Source organism: Sapajus apella, unplaced genomic scaffold, assembly GCF_009761245.1.
Source record: "Sapajus apella isolate SASKATOON/1434 unplaced genomic scaffold, GSC_monkey_1.0 scaffold115, whole genome shotgun sequence".
In the NCBI taxonomy this organism is placed as follows: Eukaryota; Metazoa; Chordata; class Mammalia; order Primates; family Cebidae; genus Sapajus; species Sapajus apella.
In genome coordinates this window covers 2,330,332-2,357,151 of record NW_022437055.1, presented here as the reverse complement: position 1 = coordinate 2,357,151, position 26,820 = coordinate 2,330,332, and the positions used below count along the sequence as shown (strand labels likewise).

Genomic DNA, 26,820 nt, shown 5'->3' with positions numbered 1-26,820 from the left:
GATGGCTGACGCATGTAATCCCATCACTTTAGGAGGCCAAGGCAGGTGGATCACATGGTCAGAAGTTCGAGGACAGCCTGATCAACATGGTGAAATTGTGTTTCCACTAAAAATTAGCTGGGTGTTGTGGCATCTGCCTGTAATCCCAGCTACAAAGGAGACTGAGGCAGGAGAATCGTTTGAACCTGGGAGGCAGAACTTGCAATGAGCCAAGATTGTGTCATTGCACTCCAGCCTGAGCAACAAGACGGAAACTCCATCTCAAAACAAAAAAATTAGGGTTAAAATCTCAAGAATAATTTAAAACTCCTAATTTTCAGAGGTATAAGTATGTATAATATACATATTTATATGTGTTTATGTATAAACACATTTGAGATTAAAAAGAGCAAACAGAACTTATTGTTTAATGACTGGTACAATCACAAAGTTCTTTTCTAGTAATTTATTGTCTAAAATCAAGAAATTGAAAATTTTATATGACAATGGCAAAAACTGGTCAGGAATCAAATTTTAAAATGAAAATTTTTACTCTAAAATACAATACATTATCTAAGTCTAATTTTTTTTTTTTTTTTTTTTTCTGAGATGGACTCTCCCTCTGTTGCCTAGGCAGGAGTGCAGTGGCACAATCTCAGTGTTTAATACACAGTTGTATGGCTTTGCTTTTCTCTTTATCAGCACATTTTTTTTTAACTTCTTTGCAAATCCCACCACTTTGTTACTAATATGAAAATATAGGACTGAATTCCTAACTGAAAAACAGTAACATATACACAAAGCAAACTCATAGGACACAGTTGTAAGACATTGCAGTTTAATGACCCAGGAAAATGTTTGTGTTCCAATGTTATATAATGAAACCATAAGACAAAATCCTGGGATCCATCTGATTAGCATTTATACTCATTATTGTATTTGTGTACATTCAAGTAAGGTTCTGTGTGTCTGTCCAGCTCAAGAGCTATCTGGACCCTTATGTTAGAGCCCCACTAAACAGTGGCCTCCCTCTCAACTTACGCCTACTGACTAGGTCAGAACATAGAGTAAAACTCCTGGGGAACCTGGGTAGGGAGTCAGGACAAGAATTACATGGCCTGGTGCCTCGATTTGCTCTCCTCCAAGACCTTAAATGTCAACACTTTATTTTTCTTTCTCTTTAGGCATGGATCCCTGAGTTCTGTCCACAATACGACAAGATAATTTGGTAGCATAATAGAATACTGCAGATACAATGCTGAGTGAAGAAGAGTAGAAATGGGAAGGCTTGGTTGTGTGAAAAGTGAGTTCTTGAAAAACGGAGATGCTTCATGAGGGTGAGTGGATTAGATCCCAGTTTAATATCCGATGGAAGCCGAAAGCAAAATGCTAAGAGTAGAATACCTTTACACAAATTTAGCAAAATGTTAGGTAGCCATAGTTTCTGGTGTCTTTGTCTGTTCTTGGCCTTTTTTTTTTTGAAATGTGATGGGCGGGAGAGGAGTGCCTGGCACAAAGTTAGCTGGCTTTTCTCGGGCAATACTGCCATCGTGCGGAAATAGTTTCACAGCATCCAAAGCCGTGAGGGTTTCCTCCACGTAAGCCCTAGCACTTGAAGAAGGAAAAGCCAGTGCAGGCTGAACAGGCCCGAGACCCAAGCGGGCCTTCCTACCATTTTCTCTGAGGCCTGGCAGAAGCAATGGACAAATGCAAAGTCTTAGTGAAGTAGCTGGTGAGTGAGGCACCAGGACTGAGCCAGCTGCTTCCAGAAAGTCTTGGCACAGGAAATAGAGGACAGGGCCTCGGTTTCCTCATAGTGGGGACAAAACTAGAAGTGACAAAGCCAAGTACAGACTCTTGGGGCATTTGTTATGAATATGACCTTGGGAGTTGTGGCAATCTGGCTGTCCCTGTGTTACGGGGCTGTGACATTTATAGCAGCATTGTAAGATGGCAATGGACAGGCCAGTTCCAGGGAAGATCTATCTGAACCCAGTGTCATTCACATGGTCCTTGATACAGGAGAATTCTAAACACCATTGCCTATAGCTAGAGGGACCTCTGTAGAGGAGTGGGGATACACTGACATGCCTATGTGGGCCAGTTCATCTTTTAGGGGAGCCGATTTGCTAAAGTGGATGCAGGCCAAGAATGTGATGGAAGGCCTAAGCAATTATTGGAGTGCACAAGCCAGCAGTTTCTGCGACTTTATAAGTTCAGGAGAAAGTCTTTTGTCATAATGGGACCCCAATGTCATCTCAGTTCTCTCAAGGAGGGCAGTTAGGTGGCTCTTTTCTGTTCGATGTCCCTTAGAATTACTGCATTTTTTAGGCCTGAGCAAATCATTATTTACTGCATCCTCGCTAGTATTGGCTGTACCAGCTTTAAATCTATTTCCTAATAAGATATCCAACCTTTCGTGTGGAGACCTCCAGATATTCTATGACTCATAATTGAAGAATCAAAAGGGTGACTAAAATTGCACGGGCGACTTGTTTCTCGTGACACTCTTCTTCAGAGTTTATTATCTCACTATCTGAATGATTAGTGAAAGGAATTAATGTTAGTTTGGCTCTGCGCTGTGACATTACAGTGGTTCAAGAGCTTGTTCGGGGATGACCTCTCCTGACCTCTGAGGATTCAGACTGGCATTCCAGGCAGGGTAAGGCATTGTAGAGTAACCTGGCTTTTTTGACATCTTTGACTGTGTGTAGCTCTCTCTCTAGCTGGTTTTGTTGAGTTGAGTGATGGTTTGCAGACATCGATGCTATTGACACGCATGAGTGTCCTGGAGACTGTCTGGGAAGCATTTCTCTATGATTCTTGTTCCTGGGAATGATAAAAACTGCCTCTCCAGAGTATTTCACCTAAAGTAGACTTAGATAGCTGCTAAACTGCCTCCTATGGAGGAATAGTTTGACCCGACCATCTTCATGGAAGAATACGGACCTACCTATGGGACAGTGTCTCATATCTGATGGTAGAAATGTTGGTGGTCCCAAACCTAGAATTATTTAGGCTAAGGGATCTTTTATTCACCCCTTGCTAACTATCTTTAATACAGGCTATGTGCCCGACTAGTGGATGGAAGCCTGGGAAGGAAATCACACCTAGCCGAGTACCAGTGGTAGTGACAAGGAGGCTGACTGGTTTCTTCTGCAAGGGAGGCTAGTGTGGAGGGACAATGAGCCTATCATTCCCATTTAGGTTGGATACATGTCATTCACCTACACCAGGTAGTCCTTTTTTTTTTTTTGAGATGGAGTCTTGCTTTGTCACCCAGGCTGGAGTGCAGTGACATGATCTTGGCTCACTGCAACCTCTGGCTTCTGGGTTCAAGTGACTCTCCTGCCTCAGTCTCCTGAGCAGCTGAAACTACAGGCACGCACCACCATGCCCAGCTAATTTTTGTATTTTAGTAGACCTGGTTTTCACCATATTGGCCGGGCTGGTCTCTAACTCCTGACCTAGTGATGCACCCTCCTGGGCCTCCCAAAGTGCTGGTATTTCAGGCATGAGCCACCTTGCCCGGCCTCTCACAAAATCTTAATTGCATTCTCTGTGTCCTCATAAACAGCCATTCCCTGCCTCTGATTTAAGGAGAAAAGCATATTATTGAACCTTGAGGATTAAACCTACCACACCATAAGAGAAATGAGAAAGCAAAGTGTATGTTACTCTACTTCTAACATGTCATAACCTTAAACCAAACGTATAGTCAGGTATGTATTGTAGAGAGCCAGTATGCACACTGTGATGTATCTGTAAACATTTAAACAAAAAATGAATAGTGTCTACTTTTCTTAAAGAATGTTTTTGAGCATGTATTTTTCAGATATACCGTCATTTACACTGAAGGCTTAAAATGTTGAAAACAATGCTTAGTAATTATAATGTTCAAATGAATTCCTACTCCTGAAAGCTTTGTTAAAATACACATTTGATCTGCTCCAAACCACAATGTAGAGTGTAACTGAATTTCAATACAGATTTATTTTTCACATGAAATTAGGAATGCATATATAGCCACGTGCAGTGGGTCAAACTTGTAATCCCAGGAATTTGGGAGGCCAACGTGATTGGATGACTTGAGGTCAGGAGTTCAAGACCAGCCTGGCCAATATGGTGAAACCCATGTCTACTAAAAATACAAAACAATTAACTAGGCCTGGCAGCGTGTGCTCATAATCCCAGCTACTCAGGAGACTGAGGCAGTCACTATAGCCTGGGTGACAGAGAAAGTTTTCGTCCCCTAAAAAAGAAAAAGTACAGACACACACACATATAAATAATCCAAATGGTTATTTTTTTGCGTTGGCAAATTGTATGGTAGTGCTTTTCTTCTTTATTAGTATACTGATTTTTCTGAATCTTTGTCAAGCATTATTCTTTAATTAACTAGTAGGAAAATACTGTAAGACTTACATCTAAAATACAAATTATTAAAAAAAGACACACACGCAAAAACAGACACACCCCATAAAACCTCAGAAAATACCTGAGGAATATGTAGTGGCATGGGAACATGCCGTGTTTTGATGTTAAATGTTAAATGACGTGACCGCGATGTGAAACTCTGACTAACCTCGACAGGAATTGAACATATGTACTGTGAGTCTCATGCCATGTGGAGCATGTATGGATGCAGTCATGACAGATATGTGGTCCTTCTTCTATGGTTCATGCCAAATTATTGCCTACAAAACAACCCATGAGCTAGAACAAACTCCTTGGTTGTCTGGGAGGGGACCCAGGTCAGAGACCAACCAGGATTTGTATGTTGTTTCCTACAGATCTCTTCTGAGCCCCAAGCAATTTTATCCTTGTGTCTTCATGCCCAAATTTGTCCCCGGAGGAGACAGTTTGATGCTGTCAAGGCTACAGTCCCTATAACTCTGAGGTAATTAATTCATAATCATATAGACTAGGTTAAGAGGATTTTAAGTTTCTGAAAGAATAAGATTCCTGATGAGGGTGGGTGATTTAGGCCTTGGTTTAATTTCAGATGGAAAACAAAAGCAAATGTGCCACAATAAGACCAGATGGCTCTAAACTGGGCAAAAGCAAGGCAGCAATGTTTCCTTGCGGCTTTGTATCTGGGTGGCGTTTTTTCAGACATGGAGGGCGGGAGAAGAGGGCTCCATCTTGGCACATCTAGAGCACTACTGCCACCGTTAGGTAGTAGTTTAAAGACACCCTACGCCATGTCAATGTCCTTCCCCTGAGGACTACCTGTTGGAGAAAGTCTGGTCTGTGGGGAGATGGAAAAAGCTTGGGCTCCTTGCTGGTCCTTCTTGCCTTCTTGTCTAAGGCAGTAAATCAGATCTGGACGTAGCGGTATCTTGGTAAAGAACCTGGAGAGTGAAGGAAAGCAAATCCTGTAACTTTCCTTTGGAAGAACCCTGTTTATTGTGCGTGGATACTGATTCCGCAAGAGACCCAAAGACCTGTAGCAAGATGATGCCATGTGAAAGCTGGCCAGGTCTTGCTCCAAGGGGCAGGAACAGGAGACAGAGGCCCACAAGAGCCAGCATTGGTCTTTTAGTGGGTTCCTGAAGTCCTGCCCATACCAGGCAGAACCGAGGCCCCGCCCCCAACTTCCTGTGCCAGGACCGCCTGGCAGCCACTGCTTCACTCCAAGCCCCTCACTCTCCAGTTTCTACACCGAGAGAGCATCAATGTCCAGGCGTCTCTTAAGACCTTAGAGGAGAAGCCAAGAAGACCTAGCTTGGAGCCCAAGCCTCTTCTACCTCCGCACAGATCAGACCTTCGCCCAAAGCGAAGCTTCCCGGGAAGGACGCTGTAATGGCGGATTCTGTCTTCAAACCATTTCCTCACGGTGGCAGTAGTGTTTCACATTTTCGTGGAAGCCCTGTCTAGGAGCCCTCTTCTCCCGCCATTTCTGTCTGAAAAAACGCCACTCAGAGGAAAAAGAACCACCAAATCAGGCTGCCGGGAGATTTGTCCAGTTTGGTGCAACCTGGTCTTATTGTTGAATTTTTTCAATTTTATTTTCATCTTAAAATAAAATGAGGCCTAAACCACTCTTGCTCCTCAAGAATCTTGTTCTTTCAGAAATTAAATACACTCCTCCCGCCATTTCTGTCTGAAAAAACGCCACTCAGAGGAAAAAGAACCACCAAATCTGGCTGCCAGGAGATTTGTCCAGTTTGGTGCAACCCGGTCTTATTGTTGAATTTTTTCTATTTTATTTCCATCTTAAAATAAAATGAGGCCTAAACCACTCTTGCTCCTCAAGAATCTTGTTCTTTCAGAAATTAAATACACTCTTCATTAAGTCTATCTGGATATGATTTACTTCACACAGTTACAGGTTCAGCAAGTTCCATGGCATCAAATTGTCTCCTTCAGGTGATAAATTTAGTGGGTAAAAGTGCAATAAGGAGAAAATTATTTGAAACTTGACGGAGATCTTTGGCAAATAGTTTACAAACCCTGGTGGTTTATGCCCTGGCTTCCCTCCCGGACAACTAGGTACTTCTTCATATTCTAACCTCGTGTGTTGCATTGTAGTCAACATTTGGCATGAGCTATAGAGTGAGGACCAGACAGCAGTCATTGCTCCCTGCCATATATGCTCCACATGATGTGATCCTCATAGTCCCTATGTTCAGTTTCTTTTGAAATTACTCAGTTTCATCTCATGGTCTTATCATTTAACAGTAGAACACAACATGTTCCCATACATCAAATATTCTTGAAGTATTTCGTGAGACATTAGATGCTGCGTGTGGCGTGCATAGGGGTGTGTGTTATGTTCTGTCCCTTGGAGCAGGTGTTAGGAGGCTTTCAGACAGTGTTAGTCTATCACGGTCCTTTGATGCAGCAGTACGAGAACACCAAAGACAGGCCTGTTCCAGCTGTGATAAAGCAGGAGCCAGGATGTCTTCTGATAGTCTCAAGGGCATCTAGTTGTCTAGAGACTGGAAGGACCTAAAGTTTTATGTCTTCTAGTAGAGTTGTTTTTTGTTTTTGTTTTTGTTTTTTTTTAGATGGAGTCTTTCTCTGTTGCCCAGGGTGGATTGCAGTGGCAGGATCTCAGTTCACTGCATCCTCCGTCTCCCAGGTTGAAGGGATTCTCTTGTCTCAGCCTCCTGAACAACTGGGACTGCAAGCGGGCTCCACCACATTTGGCTAATTTTTATAGTTTTAGTAGAGATGGGTTTCACCATGTTGGTCAAGCTGGTCTTGAACTCTTGACTTCAGGTGATCTACCTGCCTCGGCCGTCCAAAGTGCTAGGATTACAGGCATAAGCCACCATTCCCAGCTATTTTATTTATTTATTTTCTCAGTGGAGTTGTTACACATAAAGGGGTGGGAACCAAAAAGAGTGATAAGGATTGAAAATCAATCTACATTTTTTTTTTTTTTGAGACAGAGTTTCACTCCATCACCAGGCACCAGGCTGGAGTGCGGTGGTGCAACCTCTGCTCACTGCAGCCTCCGCCTCCCGGGTTCAAGCAATTCTCCTGCCTCAGCATCCTGAGTAGCTGGGATTACATGCACGTGCCACCACGCCCAGCTAATATTTTGTATTTTTTTTTTTTTAGTAGAGACGGGGTTTCACCATGTTGGCCAGGATGGTTTCGATCTCTTGACCTCATGATCCGCCTGCCTCGGCCTCCCAAAGTGCTGGGATTACAGGCTTGAGCCACCGCGCCTGGCAATAAATCTACATTTTAAAAGTACTTGTCTGTTGGAGGTAACATTACCCATGATCTCACTTTGTTAATGGTGGTAGAGAACCGAGTTACCCCGAGTAACAGGTGGCGTAGCCGTATGGGTCCACAGCAACTTCTGTCCTTGCCTCCTCAGAAGAAAGGATTGGACTGAGGGACATAAAGCAGAAAAGAGACTGAGGCAAGCTTTAGAGCAGGAGTGGACGTTTACTTAAAAGGCTTTAGAACAGGAAAGAAAGAACCCTTGGAAGACATCCAAGTGGGTGCCTGAATGGCCAAGAGAACAAAAAGACCTTTTAACCTTGATCCTGGGACCTTACAGACTTGCCTGTTTTCCGTGATTCTTCCTTTAGGGTGAGCTTTCCACATGCGCAGTGCTCTCCTTACCATTTGGAATTGAGCACTGCACAATGTGTTCAGGGAGTTATACACATGTCCATCTGCAGATTTCTTCCTTTTTCCAGTGGCATGTACCCGGAACATCATATTTCATCATTTTCTCTCAACACGCATGCCCAAAAAGCTGCTTCTCCCTGTGGCCTGCATTCAATTCACACTTCTAATATTAACAGGTGTGGACCATCAGGAGATTGTCTCTCCCTGGCTGCCAAATTATCATTTTCAGAGAGGCAATGTGATAATTGCCAAAAGAACATGGTACATTCCTAATAGGTGGGGGAAAGCCCTTTCCTGCCCTGCTCATTGCCTATCTAACTACCTGTAACTACTTTTTCATTTGTTACTTTTATGTCAGGCACATTTTGAAGAAGCATGAGTGTTTCTACAAATTCTATCGTTTTCTCATCACGATATATGGGGTATTTATTTAAAACCTACAGCTAATAATATAGTCAAGAGGGAAGAGCTGAAAGCTTTGCACCTAAAATCATGAACAGGAGAAGAATGCTCACTTTTGCTACTTCTATTGAACATTATACTTAAAATTCTAGCCAGGTCATCAGGCAATGAAGATACATAAAAGGCATCCAAGTTGGATAGAGAAAATAAAAATTATTTCTCTTCACAAATACAATGATCTTCTGAAAAATCTTATAGGCTGTTCTTGAACTCCTGACCTCAAGGGATCCACATGCGTCGACCTCCCAAGTCCCAGGACTTTGAGAGGCCTACGCATGTGGATCCCTTGAGGTCAGGAGTTCAAGAACAGCCTAGCCAGCATGGTGAAATCTCATCTCTACAAAAATTAGCCAGGCATGATGGCAGGTGCCTGTAATCCCAGCTACTTGGGAGGCTGAGGTGAGAGAATTGTTTGATCCCGGGAGGCAGAGGTTGCAGTAAGCCAAGATGGTGCCATTGCACTCCAGCCTGGGTGACAGAGCAAGACTCCAGTCTCAAAAGAATAAAAGTAAAAAAATGCTTAAAACCCCAGAAAACCAGTATCAGGGCTAGTGAACAATATACAGCAAGCATAGGATAGAAAAATTAACTCTGAAAAATCAGTTGTAGTTGTGTACACTAGCAATCGGTAATCTGAAAATTAAATTAAGAAAGCAATTCCATTTACAATAGCATCAAAATGAATCACATTTTTTGGACAATAATTAAATAGATGAAAGTCTTGTACGTTGAAAATCACAAAATAATGGAGAAGTTGTTAAAGATAAACTTGATTTTAAAAAAGAATATCCTGTGGTAATGGGTCTTAAGACTAAATATTTTTAACATGGCAATACTACCCAAAAAGATCTGTAGATTTAATGTAATCTTTATTGTTATCCCAATAAGCATTCTTAAAAAAAAAAAAAAAAAAAAGAAGAGCACAAATTCTAAATATCCTATTACATTGCAAGAGATCTGATAACCAATGTAAACTTTGAACAAGAAAAACCAAGGCGGAAGACTCACACTTCTAGATTTCAAAACTTACTATGAAAGCTAGAGTGATCAAAGCAGTGTGATGATCAAATAAGAATACACACAATGATTAATGGAAGAGATGGAGTCTGGAAATAAACCCAGACGTGGTCACTTCGGTTTTAACAAAGTGATTAAGGTCATTTTATGAGAAGTTAATAAAGTCTTTAACAAATAGTGCTTAGACAGCTGGTTATCCGCATGGAAATGGATAAAGTTAGACCTCTACCTCACATCATATGCAAAAATTAACTCAGAATGTATCCAGTGTCTAAAGATAAGAGCTAAAACTATAAAACCTTCAGGGAAATTATAGGGATAAATCTTCACAACTTTTGATTTGGCTGTAATTTTTTAGCTATACCACCAAAAGCACTGATAACAAAAGAAAAGATAAATTGGGCTTCCCTGAAATTAAAAACCTTTTGCATCAAAGTACAGAATTCAGGACTTGAAAATCCAACTTATAGAATGGGAGAAAATACTTCCAAATCAATTATTTATAAACATCTAATATCTAATGAAAACAAAGAACTCTTAAAACTCAAAGAGACAAATAACCCAATTTTTTAAAAATAGGCAAAGGGAGAGTGATATCAGCAATATGCTGGAGTAGAAGTGGTCTGACTTTACTGCAAAGAAAATTAAAACAGCTGTGTAGAGATAAGATTATCAGAAACAGTATTCCAGAAATGAAACTTGAGACTGTGACGATCTGTGGGGCCACAAGGAAATGAAAAAGTATGAGCAGCTGGAAAGACTAAAGGACTTCTCTCACCCAAAGCTGCTAGGCACCATGTAGAAAAATCCCCCTTGGCTGGGCACGATGGCCCACACGTGTAATCCCAGCACTTTGGGAGGCCTAGGCAGGTGGAGCACCTGAGGTCAGGAGTTTGAGACCAGCCTGACCAATATGGTGAAACTCTATCTGTACTACAAATACAAAAATTAAACGGTGTGGGGAGGGGTGGTGGTGTGGTTGTGTGCACCTGTAATCCCAGCAACTCTGGAAGGTGAGACAGGAAAATTATTTGAACCTGGGAGGCGGATGTTGCAGTGAGCTGAGATCACACTGCTACACTTCAGCCTGGGGGACATAGTGAGATTCCATCCCAAAAACAAAAAAGAAAAAAGAAGTCCCCCTGGACTCACAGTTTCCTCTGTGAAATGTGAGAGCAATGTAGAATGCTAGCTTTTCTTCCGTTTTGGTGTCCTTTGCAGGAATGCTATTCTGGCCTCAATTCCTAGGAGGCATCCTGACTGCCTGTAGGAAGAAAAATCCCTGAGGGGGCAGTCTGAGATTAAAAGTGGAGTTGAAGCTACCAACCCCAGTGTATTAAATTTGGGGACTCCCCTTTTACTTAGACAAAGAAGACCTCAAACCAGAGAGGGACATCAATAGCAACATAAAAATGAACAGGAATGGAAAAAGAACAGGAAGAGCTACACTTACATAAAATAGATTAAAGTCAAAAACTGTAAAGAGAGACAGAGAAGGTTACTGTGTAACAATGAAAATGCCAGTTGAGCAAGAGGATTTTTTTTTTTTTTTTTTGAGACGGAGTTTCACTCTTGTTGCCCAGGCTGGAGTGCAATGGCGCCATCTCAGCTCACTGCAACTTCTACCTCCCAGGTTCAAGCGATTCTCCTACCTCAGCCTCCAGGGTAGCTGGGATTACAGGGGCCCACTGCCACACCTAGCTAATTTTTGTAATTTAGTAGAGATGGGGTTACACCATATTGGCCAGGCTGGTCTCAAACTCCTGACCTCAGGAGTTTGATCTGCCCTCCTCAGCCTCCCAAAGTGCTGGGATTACAGGTGTCAGCCACCGCGCCTGGCCAAGAGGATTTAACAACTGAAAATAGGTATGTACCCAACACTGGAACACACAAATATAGAAGGCAAACATTTGGAGATCTAAACGGTGAGACAGACTGGTGTACAACAATACTGGGAGATGTTGGTACTCCACTTTAAGCAATGGACAGCTTATCCAGACAAAGAAACATTGGAATTAAACTATACTCTAGACCAAATAAATGGACTTATCTGACATTTACAGAATATTTCATCCAATTGCTGTAGAATATACATTCTTGTCATCAGCACATGGAATATTCCCCAGTATAGAGCATATGTTAGGCCACAAAACAAATCTCCACAAATTTAAGAAAAGACCTGAAAATATGAAATTACTAGAAGAAAAGACTGTAGAAATGCTTTAAGACATCATTTTGGGCAACGATTTTTTGCAGGAGACCTCAAAAGCACTGGAAATCAAAGCATAAATACACAAATGAGAGTAAATCAAGCTAGAAAGCTTCTGCACAGCAAAGAAAACAAAGTGAAAAGACAACCTACAGAAAGAGAATATCTTTGCAAACTCAGCTTAATAGCAAAAAAAAAAAAAAAAAAAAAAAAAAACCAAAAAGCATATTATCTGATTTACAAATGGGCAAATGATCTGAATAGACAATTTTGAAAGACACACAGATGGCCAACAGATACATGAAAAAACGCTCAACATCACTAATCATCAGGGAAATGCAAATCAAAACTGCAATGGGATACCGTACTACACCAGTTCAAATGTCTCTTACAAAAAAGAAGGTAGCAGATGTTGGCTAGGAGGCAGGGAAAGAGGAATGCTTGCATACTGCTGCCTGCAATTACATTAGAATAGCCTCTATGAGACACATGATGGAGGCCCCTTATTGTGATGATCAGTAGTCAGGGAAAGTAGATGAGTGTTTGCTGGGGGCTGGCCAGAGAGTCCAATGGGGAATGACTGCTTAATGTGTCCAGGGTTTCTTTTGTGGTAATGAAAATGATTTGCCAATAGATAGAGGTAATGCTTGCACTGCATTGTGAATGTACTAAATGCCACTGAATTTCACACATTTTAATGGTTAATTTTATGTTACGTGAATTATACCAAAACAGTTTTAAAATGTGCCAATATTTTTAAACCTGTCGTTATTTCCAAGAATGATAATTATATTTGAAAATTACTGAAGTTATCAGTGAAGAAAATTTGTTTTAGCAATTATACTACAGGAGAATTTGAACATTAGTTTATAAATGTACATATTATTTGTGCAAAGGAACAGATCATGATACATAGCCCAGACATTGTAAAAGTGATTCTTTCTTCTCACTATGTTTGACCTACCATATGTTTTCTGCTTATAATTTCTTAAAGTTCTTCTAGAGTAAAATATAAAAAAACTCAAACACTCAAAAGTATATATTGATATGGATATATTCAAAGATTATAAGGTGATGCTAAAGATTTTGTATAAAATTTCCAGCAGTATGAATCCAATTATATTGAAAGTAAAATGTGTATGGGACTCTGTGTGTATTCATATCTGTTTATATGCTTATACAAATGTTTAAATATATGTTTTTTACACAGGATCAGACTCCATTGCCTAGGCTAGAGTGCAGTGGCATGATCATGGCTCAATGTAGCCTCAACCTCCCTGGACTCAGGTGATCCTCCCACCACCACCTCATGAGTAGCTGGGACTACAGGTACATGCCACCACGCCTAGTTATTTTTTGTAGAGACAGGGACTCGCTAAATTGCCTAAATCACTAATTGCTAAATTGGTCTTGAACTCTCAGGCTCAAGCGATCCTCCTGCCTCGGTCTCACGAAGTGCTGGGATTACAGTTGTGAGCCACTGCATCTGGCCAATGCCATATATTTTAAATCATGGTCAGTGTTATACTGAGTATGTGTTTGAATATGGTATTTTTGGCCAACAAATACATATCTTTAATTCATAGTTATATAAACAGAGACATTAATGAAACATTATAGCTGCATGTGAGTGGTGTGAATGCATCCATCTTACAGTTTTCTTGAGGTTCACATCTAAGTAACTGAATATGAGAAATGCCTATTTCATTGATCATTTATTAATTTTCTTTTCTTTCTTTTGAGATTTTAAAGACAAAGGTTGAAAGTAAGAATTAGAGATAAAAATTCAAGAATAATTTTAAAATCCTAATTTTCAGAGGTATAACTACGTAAAATACATTTTTATATATGTGTTTATGTATGTATAAATAGATTATGTAGATTACAAAGAGCAAAGTGAGATCTTATTTCTTAATGACTAGTCCAATCACATAGTTCTTTGCAAATATTTTATTGTTCAAAGTCCAGAAATTGCAAATTTTATACGACAATGTCAAACACTGGTGAGAAATCAAATTTTAGAATGAAAATCTTAATTCATACTATGGAATATTCATACTAAAATACAGTGTATAGCTAAATCCAATTTACATGTAAATTCATTGTGTTGACTGTATATATAGAACTTTTTATCTGTGTATTGCAAAACAGAATAAATATGGTAAAGGGTATCAGTGTTTAATACACAGCTTTATGAAATTGCTTTTCTCTTGCTCAGCATATAGGTTTTTTTTTTTTAACTTCTTTGCAAATTCCGCCTTTTTGTTAATAATGCGAAAATATAGGCCCGTATGCTAACTGGAAAATAATAACACATATACACCAAAGTTATACGGCACAGTCTTAAGCTAAGGCCATTTAATTAGACACAGAAAAATGTTTGTGTTCCAATGTTAAATAATGAAACCATGAGACAAAATCCTGTGATCCATCTGATTAAGATTTATAGTCATTCCTGTATTTGTGTCTATTCAAGTCAGGTTCTGTGTCATTGTCAAGTTTGAGCGCTGTCTGGCCTCTTATCGTAGAGCTCCACTAAATCCATTCATCATATAAAGCCTAATGCCTCGATCAGAACATGATATAGAACCCCCAGAGAACCCGCGTAGGGAGTCATGACAAGAATCACATGGCCTGGTGCCTAGATTCGCCCTTCTCCAAGACCGTAGGTGTCAACATTTGTGGCTTTATTTTCGTTCGTTTCTTTTTTTTTTTTTGAGGCGGAGTTTCACTCATGTTACCCAGGCTGGAGTGCAATGGCGTGATCTTGGCTCACCGCAACCTCTGTCTCCCGGGTTCCGGCAATTCTCCTGCCTCAGCCTCCTGAGTAGCTGGGATTACAGGCACGCACCACCATGCCCAGCTAATGTTTTGTATTTTTTTTTCAGTAGAGACGGGGTTTCACCATGTTGACCAGGATGGTCTCGATCTCTTGACCTCGTGATCCACCCGCCTCGGCCTCCCAAAGTGCTGGGATTACAGGCTTGAGTCACCGCGCCCGGCTTTTCATTCGTTTCTTTAGGCATGAATCCCTGAGATATGTCCCAATACTACAAGACAATTTGATGTTATAATAAAACACGACAGACATAATGCTGCATGAAGAAGAGTAAAAATGGGAAGACTTCGTTGTGTGGAAAGTGACTTCTTGAAAAACGGAGATGCTTCATGAGGGTAAATGGATTAGATCTCAGTTTAATATCCAATGGAAGCCGAAAGCAAAATGCTAAGAGTAGAATACCTTTACACAAATTTAGCAAAATGTTAGGTAGCCATAGTTTCTGGTGTCTTTGTCTGTTCTTGACTTTTTTTTTGAAATGTGATGGGCGGGAGAGGAGTGCCTGGCACAAAGTTAGCTGGCTTTTCTCGGGCAATACTGCCATCGTGCGGAAATAGTTTCACAGCATCCAAAGCCGTGAGGGTTTCCTCCACGTAAGCCCTAGCACTTGAAGAAGGAAAAGCCAGTGCAGGCTGAACAGGCCCGAGACCCAAGCGGGCCTTCCTACCATTTTCTCTGAGGCCTGGCAGAAGCAATGGACAAATGCAAAGTCTTAGTGAAGTAGCTGGTGAGTGAGGCACCAGGACTCAGCCAGCTGCTTCCAGAAAGTCTTGGCACAGGAAATAGAGGACAGGGCCTCGGTTTCCTCATAGTGGGGACAAAACTAGAAGTGACAAAGCCAAGTACAGACTCATGGGGCATTTATGTTATGAATATGACCTTGGGAGTTGTGGCAATCTGGCTGTCCCTGTGTTACGGGGCTGTGACATTTATAGCAGCATTGTAAGATGGCAATGGACAGGCCAGTTCCACGGAAGATCTATCTGAACCCAGTGTCATTCACATGGTCCTTGATACAGGAAAATTCTAAACACCATTGCCTATAGCACAAGCCAGCAGTTTCTGCGACTTTATAAGTTCAGGAGAAAGTCTTTTGTCATAATGGGACCCCAATGTCATCTCAGTTCTCTCAAGGAGGGCAGTTAGGTGGCTCTTTTCTGTTCGATGTCCCTTAGAATTACGGCATTGTTTAGGCCTGAGCAAATCATTATTTACTGCATCCTCGCTAGTATTGGCTGTACCAGCTTTAAATCTATTTCCTAATAAGATATCCAACCTTTCGTGTGGAGACCTCCAGATATTCTATGACTCATAATTGAAGAATCAAAAGGGTGACTAAAATTGCACGGGCGACTTGTTTCTCGTGACACTCTTCTTCAGAGTTTATTATCTCACTATCTGAATGATTAGTGAAAGGAATTAATGTTAGTTTGGCTCTGCGCTGTGACATTACAGTGGTTCAAGAGCTTGTTCGGGGATGACCTCTCCTGACCTCTGAGGATTCAGACCGGCATTCCAGGCAGGGTAAGGCATTGTAGAGTAACCTGGCTTTTTTGACATCTTTGACTGTGTGTAGCTCTCTCTCTAGCTGGTTTTGTTGAGTTGAGTGATGGTCTGCAGACATCGATGCTATTGACACGCATGAGTGTCCTGGAGACTGTCTGGGAAGCATTTCTCTATGATTCTTGTTCCTGGGAATGATGAAAACTGCCTCTCCAGAGTATTTCACCTAACGTAGACTTAGATAGCTGCTAAACTGCCTCCTATGGAGGAATAGTTTGACCCGACCATCTTCATGGAAGAATACGGACCTACCTATGGGACAGTGTCTCATATCTGATGGTAGAAATGTTGGTGGTCCCAAACCTAGAATTATTTAGGCTAAGGGATCTTTTATTCACCCCTTGCTAACTATCTTTAATATAGGCTATGTGCCCGACTAGTGGATGGAAGCCTGGGAAGGAAATCACACCTAGCCGAGTACCAGTGGTAGTGACAAGGAGGCTGACTGGTTTCTTCTGCAAGGGAGGCTAGTGTGGAGGGACAATGAGCCTATCATTCCCATTTAGGTTGGATACATGTCATTCACCTACACCAGGTAGTCCTTTTTTTTTTTTTGAGATGGAATCTAGCTGTGTCACCCAGGCTGAAGTGGAGTGGCGTCAACTTGGCTCACTGCAACCTCTGGCTTCTGAGTTCAAGCACTTCTCCTGCCTCAGCCTCCTGAGCAGCTGGAACTACAGGCACGCACCACCATGCCCAGCTAATTTTTGTATTTTTAGTAGACCTGGTTTTCACCATATTGGCCGGGCTGGTCTCTAACTCCTGACCTAGTGACGCACCCTCCTGGGCCTCCCAAAGTGCTGGTATTTCAGGCGTGAGCCACCTTGCCCGGCCCCTCACAAAATCTTAATTGCATTCTCTGTGTCCTCATAAACAGCCATTCCCTGCCTCTGATTTAAGGAGAAAAGCATATTATTGAACCTTGAGGATTAAACCTGTCACACCATAAGAGAAATGAGAAAGCAAAGTGTATGTTACTCTACTTCTAACATGTCATAACCTTAAACTAAACGTATAGTCAGGTATGTATTGTAGAGAGCCAGTATGCACACTGTGATGTATCTGTAAACATTTAAACAAAAAATGAATAGTGCCTACTTTTCTAAAAGAGTGCTTTTGACCATGCATTTTTCAGATTTACCTTCATTTACACTGAAGACTTGAAATGTTGAAAACAATGTTTAGTATTTATAATATTCAAATGAATTAATGCTCCTGAAAGCTTTGTTAAAATACACATTTGATCTGTTCCAAACCACAATGTTGAGTGTAACCGAATTTCAATACAGGCTTGTTATTTGCATGAAATTAGGAATGTATATATAGCTGGGCATAGTGGCTCTCACCTGTAATCCCAGAACTTTGGGAGGCCAAGGTGATTGTGTCACTTGTGGTCAGGAGTTCAAGAACAGCCTGGCCAACATGGCAAAACCTCATGTCTACTAAAAACATAAAACAATTAATTAGGCCTGGTGGCATGCGTTTGTAATCCCAGCTACTCAGGAGGCCGAGGCAGGAGAATCACTTGAACCTGGAGGTTGCAATGAGCCGAGATGGTGCCATTTCACTCCAGCCTGGGTGACCAAGTTTTGGTCCAAAGAAAAAAGGGGTGTGTATATATATATATATATATACATCTATCTATCTATCTATCTATCTATCTATCCATCCATCCACACATACATGAAAATAATCGAAATTTATTTATTTATTGCCTTGATAAATTTTATGGTAGTGCTTTCTTCTTTGTTACTACATAGATTTTTCCAAATCTTTGTGAAGCATTATTGTTTCGTTTTGTTTTCTGAGACGGAGTCTCACTCTGTTGCCTAGGCTGGAGTGCAGCAATGTCGGCACAATGTAACCTCTGCCTCCCAGGTTCAAGCGATTCTTTTGCTTCAACCTTATGAGGAGTTGGGATTACAGGAACCTGCCACTGCACCTGGCTAATTTTTGTAATTTTAGTAGAGACAGGGTTTCACCATCTTGGCCAGGCTAGTCTTGAACTCCTGACCTCAGGTGATCCACTGCCTTGGCCTCCCAAAGTGCTAAGATTACAGGTGTGAGCCACCGCACCCAGCCAGGCATTATTCTTTAATTAACTAGTGGGAAAATAGTGTAAGATTTATATCTTGAAGACAGATTATAAAATACAGACACACACATGGTCTCTCACACACACACACACACACACACACACACACACAGACACACACAGACACACCCCATAAAGTCTCAGGAAATACTTGAAGAATATGTAGTGGCATGGGAACATGCTGTGTTTTGACGTTAAACGAGGAGACCATGAGATGAAACTCTGAATAACCTTGATAGGAACTCAACCTATGTAGTATGAGTATCATGCCACGTGGAGCACATATGGCATGCAGTAATGACAGCTATCTGGTCCCTTCTCTATGGTTCATTCCAAATTGTTGCAACAATGCACCAGATGAGCTAGAATATAAACTCCCTGGTTGTCTGGGAGGGGAGCCAGGTCAGAGACCACCAGGATTTGTAACTTGTTTTCTAGAGAAGATCTCCAAGCTTCAAGCAATTTTCTCCTTGTGCCTTCATCCCCAACATTATCCCCTGAGGGACACAGTTTGATGCTATAGAAAGTACTGGACTTATAACTGTGATAATTTATAATCATATAGACTAGGTGAGGAGGAATTTAAATTTCTGAATAAGATTTCTGATGAGAGTGGATGGTTTATGCCTTGGTTTGATTTCAGATGGGAAATAAAAGCAAAGGTGCCCCAGTAAGACCAGATGGCTCCAAACTGGGCAAAAAACAAGGCAGCCATGTTTCCTGTGCCTTTGTCTCTGCGTGGCGTTTTTTCAGACAGGAAGGGCGGGAGAAAAGGGCTCCAAGATACCTCTTGGCACAGCTAGAGCACTACTGCCACCGTGAGGAGGCAGTTTAATGGCACCCTATGCCATTTCAATGTCCTTCCACTGAGGACTACCCATTGGGGAAGGTCTGGCCCGTGGGGAGGAGGAAGAGGCTTGGTCTCCATGCTGCTCATCTTTGTCTTCTCGTCTAAGGCCTTAAAAGAAACCTGAACATTGGCGGTATCTTGGTGTAGAACCTGAAGAGTGAAGGAAAGGAAATCCTGTCAACGTCCCTTGGTAAAACCCTGTTCCTTGTGTGTGGTACTGATGCTACCAGAGACCCAAAGACCCGTAGAAAGATGCAAGCACGTGAGAGCCTGCCAACTCTTGCTCCAAGGGGCAGGAGCAGGAGACAGGTGCCCACAACAGCCTGCATGTGTGTTTGAGTGAGTTCCTGCAGTCCTGCCCACAACAGGGGGAACTGTGGCCCCGCCCCATGACTTCCTGTGCCAGGACCGCCTAGAAACCGCTGATTCACGCTAAGCCCCTCCCTCTCCAGTTTCTACACCAAGATACCACCAAAGTCCAGGCATCACCTAAGACCTTGGAGAAGCCAAGAAGACCTAGCTTGGAGCCCAGGCCTCTTCCACCTCCGCACAGATCAGACCTTCCCCCATAGCGAAGCTTCCCGGGAAGGACACTGTAATGGCGGATTCTGTCTTCAAACTATTTCCTCACGGTGGCAGTAGTGCTTCACATTTTCGTGGAAGCCCTGTCTGGGAGCCCTCTTCTCCCGCCCTTCCTGTCTGAAAAAACGGCACTCAGAGACAAAGGCGCTACTAAACATGGGTGTCAGGAGATTTGTCCACTTTGGTGCAACCTGGTCTTACTATTGAAGTTTTACTTTTCTTTCCATCTGAAAACAAAATGAAGCCTAAACCACTCATACTCATCAGGAATCTTGTTCTTTCAGAAATTAAATATACTCCTCATTGAGTCTATCTGGATATGATTTACTCCTCAAAGTCATAGGTCCAGCAAGTTCCATGGCATCAAATTGTATTTTCAGGTAATAAATTAGGTGGATGAAGGTAAAATAAGTAAAAAATTATTTAAAACATGGAGAAGATCTTTGGCAAACAATTTACAAATCCTGGTGGTCTTTAATTTGGTTCCCCTCTCGGACAACTGGACAGTTCATCATGTTCTAGCCTCATATGTTGCATTGTAGGCAAAAAGTTGATGTAAGCCATAGAGTGAGGACCAGACAGCAGTCATTACTCCCTGCCATATATGCTCCACATGGCGTTTCCTCATAGTCCCTATGTTCAGTTCCCGTGGAGATTACTCAGTTTCATCTCATGGCCTCATCATTTAATAGAACACAGCATGTTCCCATGCATTACATATTCTATTTTTCAGGTGTTTCCTGAGACAGTAGATGTTGTGTGTGGTTGGGATGAGTGTGTGTTTTACGTTCTGTCCCTTGGAGCAAGTGTTAGGAGGCTTTCAGGCAGTGTTACTCTATCACGGTCCTTTGATGCAGCAGTACGAGAACACCAAAGACAGGCCTGTTCCAGCTGTGATAAAGCAGGAGCCAGGATGTCTTCTGATAGTCTCAAGGGCATCTAGTTGTCTAGAGACTGGAAGGACCTAAAGTTTTATGTCTTCTAGTAGAGTTGTTTTTTGTTTTTGTTTTTGTTTTTTTTTTTAGATGGAGTCTTTCTCTGTTGCCCAGGGTGGATTGCAGTGGCAGGATCTCAGTTCACTGCATCCTCCGTCTCCCAGGTTGAAGGGATTCTCTTGTCTCAGCCTCCTGAACAACTGGGACGGCAAGTGGGCTCCACCACATTTGGCTAATTTTTGTAGTTTTAGTAGAGATGGGTTTCACCATGTTGGTCAGGCTGGTCTTGAACTCTTGACTTCAGGTGATCTACCTGCCTCGGCCGTCCAAAGTGCTAGGATTACAGGCATAAGCCACCATTCCCAGCTATTTTATTTATTTATTTTCTCAGTGGAGTTGTTACACATAAAGGGGTGGGAACCAAAAAGAGTGATAAGGATTGAAAATCAATCTACATTTTTTTTTTTTTTGAGACAGAGTTTCACTCCATCACCAGGCACCAGGCTGGAGTGTGGTGGTGCAACCTCTGCTCACTGCAGCCTCCGCCTCCCGGGTTTAAGCAATTCTCCTGCCTTAGCATCCTGAGTAGCTGGGATTACATGCACGTGCCACCACGCCCAGCTAATTTTTTTGTATTTTTTTTTTAGTAGAGACGGGGTTTCGCCATATTGGCCAGGATGGTTTTGATCTCTTGACCTCGTGATCCGCCTGCCTCGGCCTCCCAATGTGCTGGGATTACAGGCGTGAGCCACTGCGCCTGACAATAAATCTACATTTTAGAAGTACTTGTCTGTTGGAGGTAACATTACCCATGATCTCACTTTGTTAATGGTGGTAGAGAACCGAGTTACCCCGAGTAACAGGTGGCGTAGCCGTATGGGTCCACAGCAACTTCCGTCCTTGCCTCCTCAGAAGAAAGGATTGGACTGAGGGACATAAAGCAGAAAAGAGACTGAGGCAAGTTTTAGAGCAGGAGTGGACGTTTACTTAAAAGGCTTTAGAACAGGAAAGAAAGAACCCTTGGAAGACATCCAAGTGGGTGCCTGAATGGCCAAGAGAACAAAAAGACCTTTTAACCTTGATCCTGGGACCTTACAGACTTGCCTGTTTTCCGTGATTCTTCCTTTAGGGTGAGCTTTCCACATGCGCAGTGCTCTCCTTACCATTTGGAATTGAGCACTGCACAATGCGTTCAGGGAGTTATACACATGCCCATCTGCAGATTTCTTCCTTTTTCCTGTGGCATGTACCCGGAACATATTTCATCATTTTGTCTCAACACGCATGCCCAAAAAGCTGCTTCTCCCTGGGGCCTGCATTCAGTTCACACTTTTAATATTAACAGGTGTGGACCATCAGGAGATTGTCTCTCCCTGGTTGCCAAATTATCATTTTTAGACATACAATGTGATAACTGCTGAAAGATCATGGGACATTCCTAGTGGGTGGGGAGAGCCCTTTCCTGCCCTGCTCATTGCCTATCTAACTACCTGTAACAACTTTACTTTTTCATGTATCACTGTTGTGTCAGGCACATTTTGAAGAAGCATGAGTGTTTCTACAAATTCAAAAACAGGTGGCAGAAGGGACATCAATGAAAATGGGGGCTGGGCGAGGTAACTCACGCCTGTAATGCCAGCACTTTGGGAGGCTGAGGTGGGGGATCATCTGAGGTAAGGAGTTCGAGACCAACATGGCGAAACTTTGTATCTACTAAAAATACCAAAAATTAGCCAGGTTTGGTGGTGGGCACCTGTAATCTCAGCTACTTGGGAGGCTGAGGCAGGAGTATCGCTTGAACCTGGGAGTTGGAGGTTGCAGTGACCCGAGATCACGCCATTGCACTCCAGCCTGGGTAACAAGAGTGAAACTCTGCCTCACAAAGAAAAGAAAAGAAAAGAAAAGAAAAGAAAAACAAAATCATGCCATAGACACTTTTCTAGTCCATCTCTCCAGAAAAGCAACTTAAAACAATCAATAATCTATAATTAGAAGATTATTTTCTCAGCACGATATATGGGCCATTTATTAACAACCTACAGCTATAATATAGTCAAGACAGAAAAACCGAAAGCTTTGCTTCTAAAATCATGAACAGGAGAAGAACACCCACTTTTGTCACTTCTATTGAACGTTAGAAACTCTAGCCGGGGCAGCAGACAATGAAGATATATAAAAGACATCCAAGTTGAAAAGAAAAAATGGAAATTATTTTTCTTCATAAATATGATGATCTTTTGAAAATGCTTAAAAACCCAGAAAAGATAATATTGGAGCTAGTGAGCAATATTAAGCCAATACTGCAGGATAGAAAATTAAGTTGGAAAAATTAGTTGTATTTTTGTACACCAGCAATGAATAATCTGAAAATTAAATTAAGAAAGCATTTCCTTTTACAATGGCATCAAAATGAATCATATTTTTAGGACAATGGCTAAAGTCTTGTACATTGAAAATCACAAAATATTGGAGAAGTTAAAAATAATATCAATTTTAAAAAAGAACATCCTGTGATAACGGGTCTGAAAACTAAATATTTTGTTATCTTTCTGTGAAGATTTTAAAGATAAAATTTAAAGGTAACAATTAGGAATAAGAATTTGAGAATAATTAAAAATCCTAATTTTCAGAGGTATAAGTATGTATTATACATCTGTTTATATTGTATGGAAATATCCATTTATATGTGTATGTATGTATAAATATATGCAGGCGTGGTGACTCACGCCTGTAATTCCTTTACTTTGGGAGACCTCAGTGGGCGGATCACCTGAGGTCAGGAGTTGGAGACCAGCCTGGCCAACACGGCAAAACACTGTTGCCTACTAAAAAGACAAAAATTAGGTGTGTGTGATGGCCCATGCCTGTACTCCCAGCTACTTGGGAGGCTGAGGCCGGAGAATCTCTTGAACCCAGGACGTGAAGGTTGAAGTGAACCAAAATCGCACTACTGTACTCCAGCTTGGGAGACACTGCAAGACTCCATCTCTCTCTCTCTCTCTCTCTCTATATATATATATATATATATATATATATAGATAGATAGATAGATAGATAGATTTAAAAGTGAAAATTGAGAACTTATGTTTTGATGGACAGTCCAATCAGGAAGTTCTTTGCAAATATTTTCTTGTCTAAAATTCGGATATCGCAAATTTTTTATGAGAATATCAAAAACCCCTCAGAAATAAAATGTGAAACTTTAAATTCTTCAACCTTATGTATAGCTAAATTCAATTAAAATGTAAATTTATTGTGGAGTTTGACTGTTTATATAGAGCTTTTTATCTGTGTATTAAAAAAATGGGAGTAAATATGGAAACAGTTATCAGTGTTTAATATACAGTTTTGCGACATTGCTTTTCTCCTCATCAGAATATGGTTACTGTTTTACTCTGTAAGTTCAATGTCTTTGTTACTAATGCGAAAATATAGGACTGATTCCTAACAGAAAAACAGTAAGACACATATATAACAAAGTTATAGGACACAGTCTTAAATCATAGCCATTTAATGACACTGGAAAATATTTCTATTCCAATGTTAAATAATGAAACCATGAGACAAAATTCTGTGATCCATCTGATTAGAATTTATAATCCTTCCTATATTTGTGTCCTTTCAAGTAGGGCTGTGTGTGTCTTGTCAGGCTGGACAGCTATCTGAACTCTTATGTTAGAGCCCCACTAAATATCGGCCTGCCCCTCAACATAGAAGGCCTAATGACTAGGTCAGATCACGGAGTAAAACTCCCAAGGGGCCGGGCACAGCAGCTCACGCCTGTAATCCCATCACTTTTTGAGCCGAGGCAGGTGGATCACGAGGTCACGAGTTTGAGACCAGCCTGACCAACATGGTGAAACCCCATCTCTACTAAAAATACAAAAATTAGCTGGGTGTGGTGGCACACGCCTGTAATCCCAGCTATTCTGGAGGCTGAGGCAGAAGAATCTGTTGAACTCAAGAGGCAGAGGTTCCAGTGAGCCGAGATCCTGCCTCTGCGCTACAGCCTGGCAAGACTTCATCAAAAAAACAAAAAACAAAAAACTCCCAGGAAACCTGGGTAGGGAGTCAAGACAAGAACCATGTGGCCTAGTGCCTAGATTTGCTCTTCTGAAAGACCTTAGGGGTAAGATTTTTCTTTTCTTCTCTCCTTAGGCATGGAAAGCTAAGGTCTGTCCACAATACGACAAGACTATTTGACATCATAATAAAACACTGCAGATATGATGCTGAGTGATGAAGAGTAGAAATGGGAAGATGGTTGTGCAGAAACTGAGTTCTTGAAAATAGGAGATGCTTAATGAGGGTGAATGGATTACAGCTCGGTTTAATATCCGATGGAAACCAAAAGCAGGCGGCTAAGAGTAGAATATGTTTCCACGAATTGAGGAAAATGTTGGGTAGCCATGGATTCTGGTGTCTTTGTCTCTTCATGGACTTTGTTTTTGAAGTGCGTAGTCATGTACATGTAAACATTCAAACAAAAAGCTGATAGTGTCTACTAAAGTAATATTCCTGACATCCTATTTTAAGATTTACCTTTATTTACCTTGAAGGCATGAAATGTTGAAATATAAGAAATAGTATTGATGACATTCAAAAAATTTACGCTCCTTAAAGTTTTGTTAAAATACACACTTGGTCTGATCCAAACCCACAGTGTACATAATAATCCACTTTTAATACAAATTTATTTTTTGTTTAAATTAACAATGTACGTTTTGAAAGATATGCATGGATATAATCAAAATGTTCATGAATTGCCTTGATAAGTTGTATGATAGCAGTTTTCTTATTTATTTATTTATTTTTGAGAGGGAGTCTTGCTCTGTCGCTCAGTCTGGAGTGCAGTGATGCGATTTCAGCTCACCACAATCTCCATTTCCCAGATTCAAGCAATTCTCCTGCCTCAGCCTCCCGAGTAGCTGGGATTACAGGCATGTGCCACCATGTCTGGCTAATTTTTTGTATTTTTAGTAGAGATGGGGCTTCTCCATGTTGGTTGAGCTGGTATCGAACTCCTGACCTAAGGTGATCCACCAGCCTCGGCCTTCCAAAGTGCTGGGATTACAGATGTCAGCCACCACGCCTGGCCTTCTTCATTATTAATATATGGCTTATTCTTAATATTTGTCGAGCATTTTTCTTTAATTTACTAGTTGGAGAATATTGTAATCCTTATACCTAAAAGACAAATTATAAAACTCTCAGAGAAAAACTCAATTATAAACACACACAGCCCATAAATTCTCAGGAAATAACTGAATATGTAATGACATGGGCACATGCTGTGTTGTGATGTTAAATGATGAGACCATGAGATGAAACTTGGAGTCACTTTGACAGGAATTGAACATATGTCCCATGAGTATCATGCCATGTGGAGTATATATGGCATGCAGTAAAGAGTGTCACCTGGTTTCTCCTCTAGTGGCTCATGCCAGATTGCCTACAGTGCACCACAAAAGGCTCATAAAGCTCTCAAAATCCTGCGAAGTCCCTGGATGTCTCACAGGGGAGCGAAGTCAAAGACCTTTGGGATTTTTTAATTGTTTGCCGCAGATCTTTTCCAAGCTTTCAGCCCTTTTCTCCTTTTTGTGTGTTCAGCCACCAAATTTATCCCCTGAAGGAGAAAGTTTAATGCCATGGAAATTACTGGACCTGTAACTGAAGCAAATCAAATCCACACAGACTAGTTCAGGAGAATATGTAATTTTTGAAATAAGATTCCTGATGATGGCAGATGGCTTAGGCATTGGTTTGATTTCTTTCTTTTGTTTTTTTTTTTTTTTTTTTTTTTGAGATGGGGTTTTGTTCTTGTTGCCTAGGCTGAAGCGCAATGACATGATTTCAGCTCACCGCAACCTCCGATTCCTGGGTTCAAGCGATTCTCCTATCTCAGCCTCCCTGGTAGATGGGATTACAGGTATGCGCCACCAGGCCTGACTAATTTTGTATTTTTAGTAGAAACCGGGTTTCTCCATGTTCGTGAGGCTGGTCTCGAACTCTCGACCTCAGGTTATCCGCCCACTTCGGCCTCCCAAAGTGCTGGGATTAGAGGGGCGCCAGCCACTGTGCCTAGCCTTTGGTTTGATTTCAAGTTGAAAAGAAAAAGAAAAAGTGCAGCAATAAGACCAGCAGGCTTCAAACCGTGCAAGATGTAAGGCATCCAGGTTTGGAGCCCCTTTG

General features: G+C 41.4%; 1 long non-coding RNA gene across 1 annotated transcript in view; it reads left to right on the top strand.

Annotated features, from left to right (window-relative positions):
• The first annotated feature begins 635 nt into the window (after nucleotides 1–635).
• The window catches only part of LOC116537974, a 47,962-nt gene continuing 21,777 nt past the window's right edge, over nucleotides 636–26,820 (top strand). Inside the window, exons 1-3 of the long non-coding RNA XR_004263444.1 lie at nucleotides 636–1,316; nucleotides 14,787–14,938; nucleotides 24,787–24,937. This is a non-coding gene — a long non-coding RNA (uncharacterized LOC116537974). The remainder of the gene's footprint in view (nucleotides 1,317–14,786; nucleotides 14,939–24,786; nucleotides 24,938–26,820) is intronic.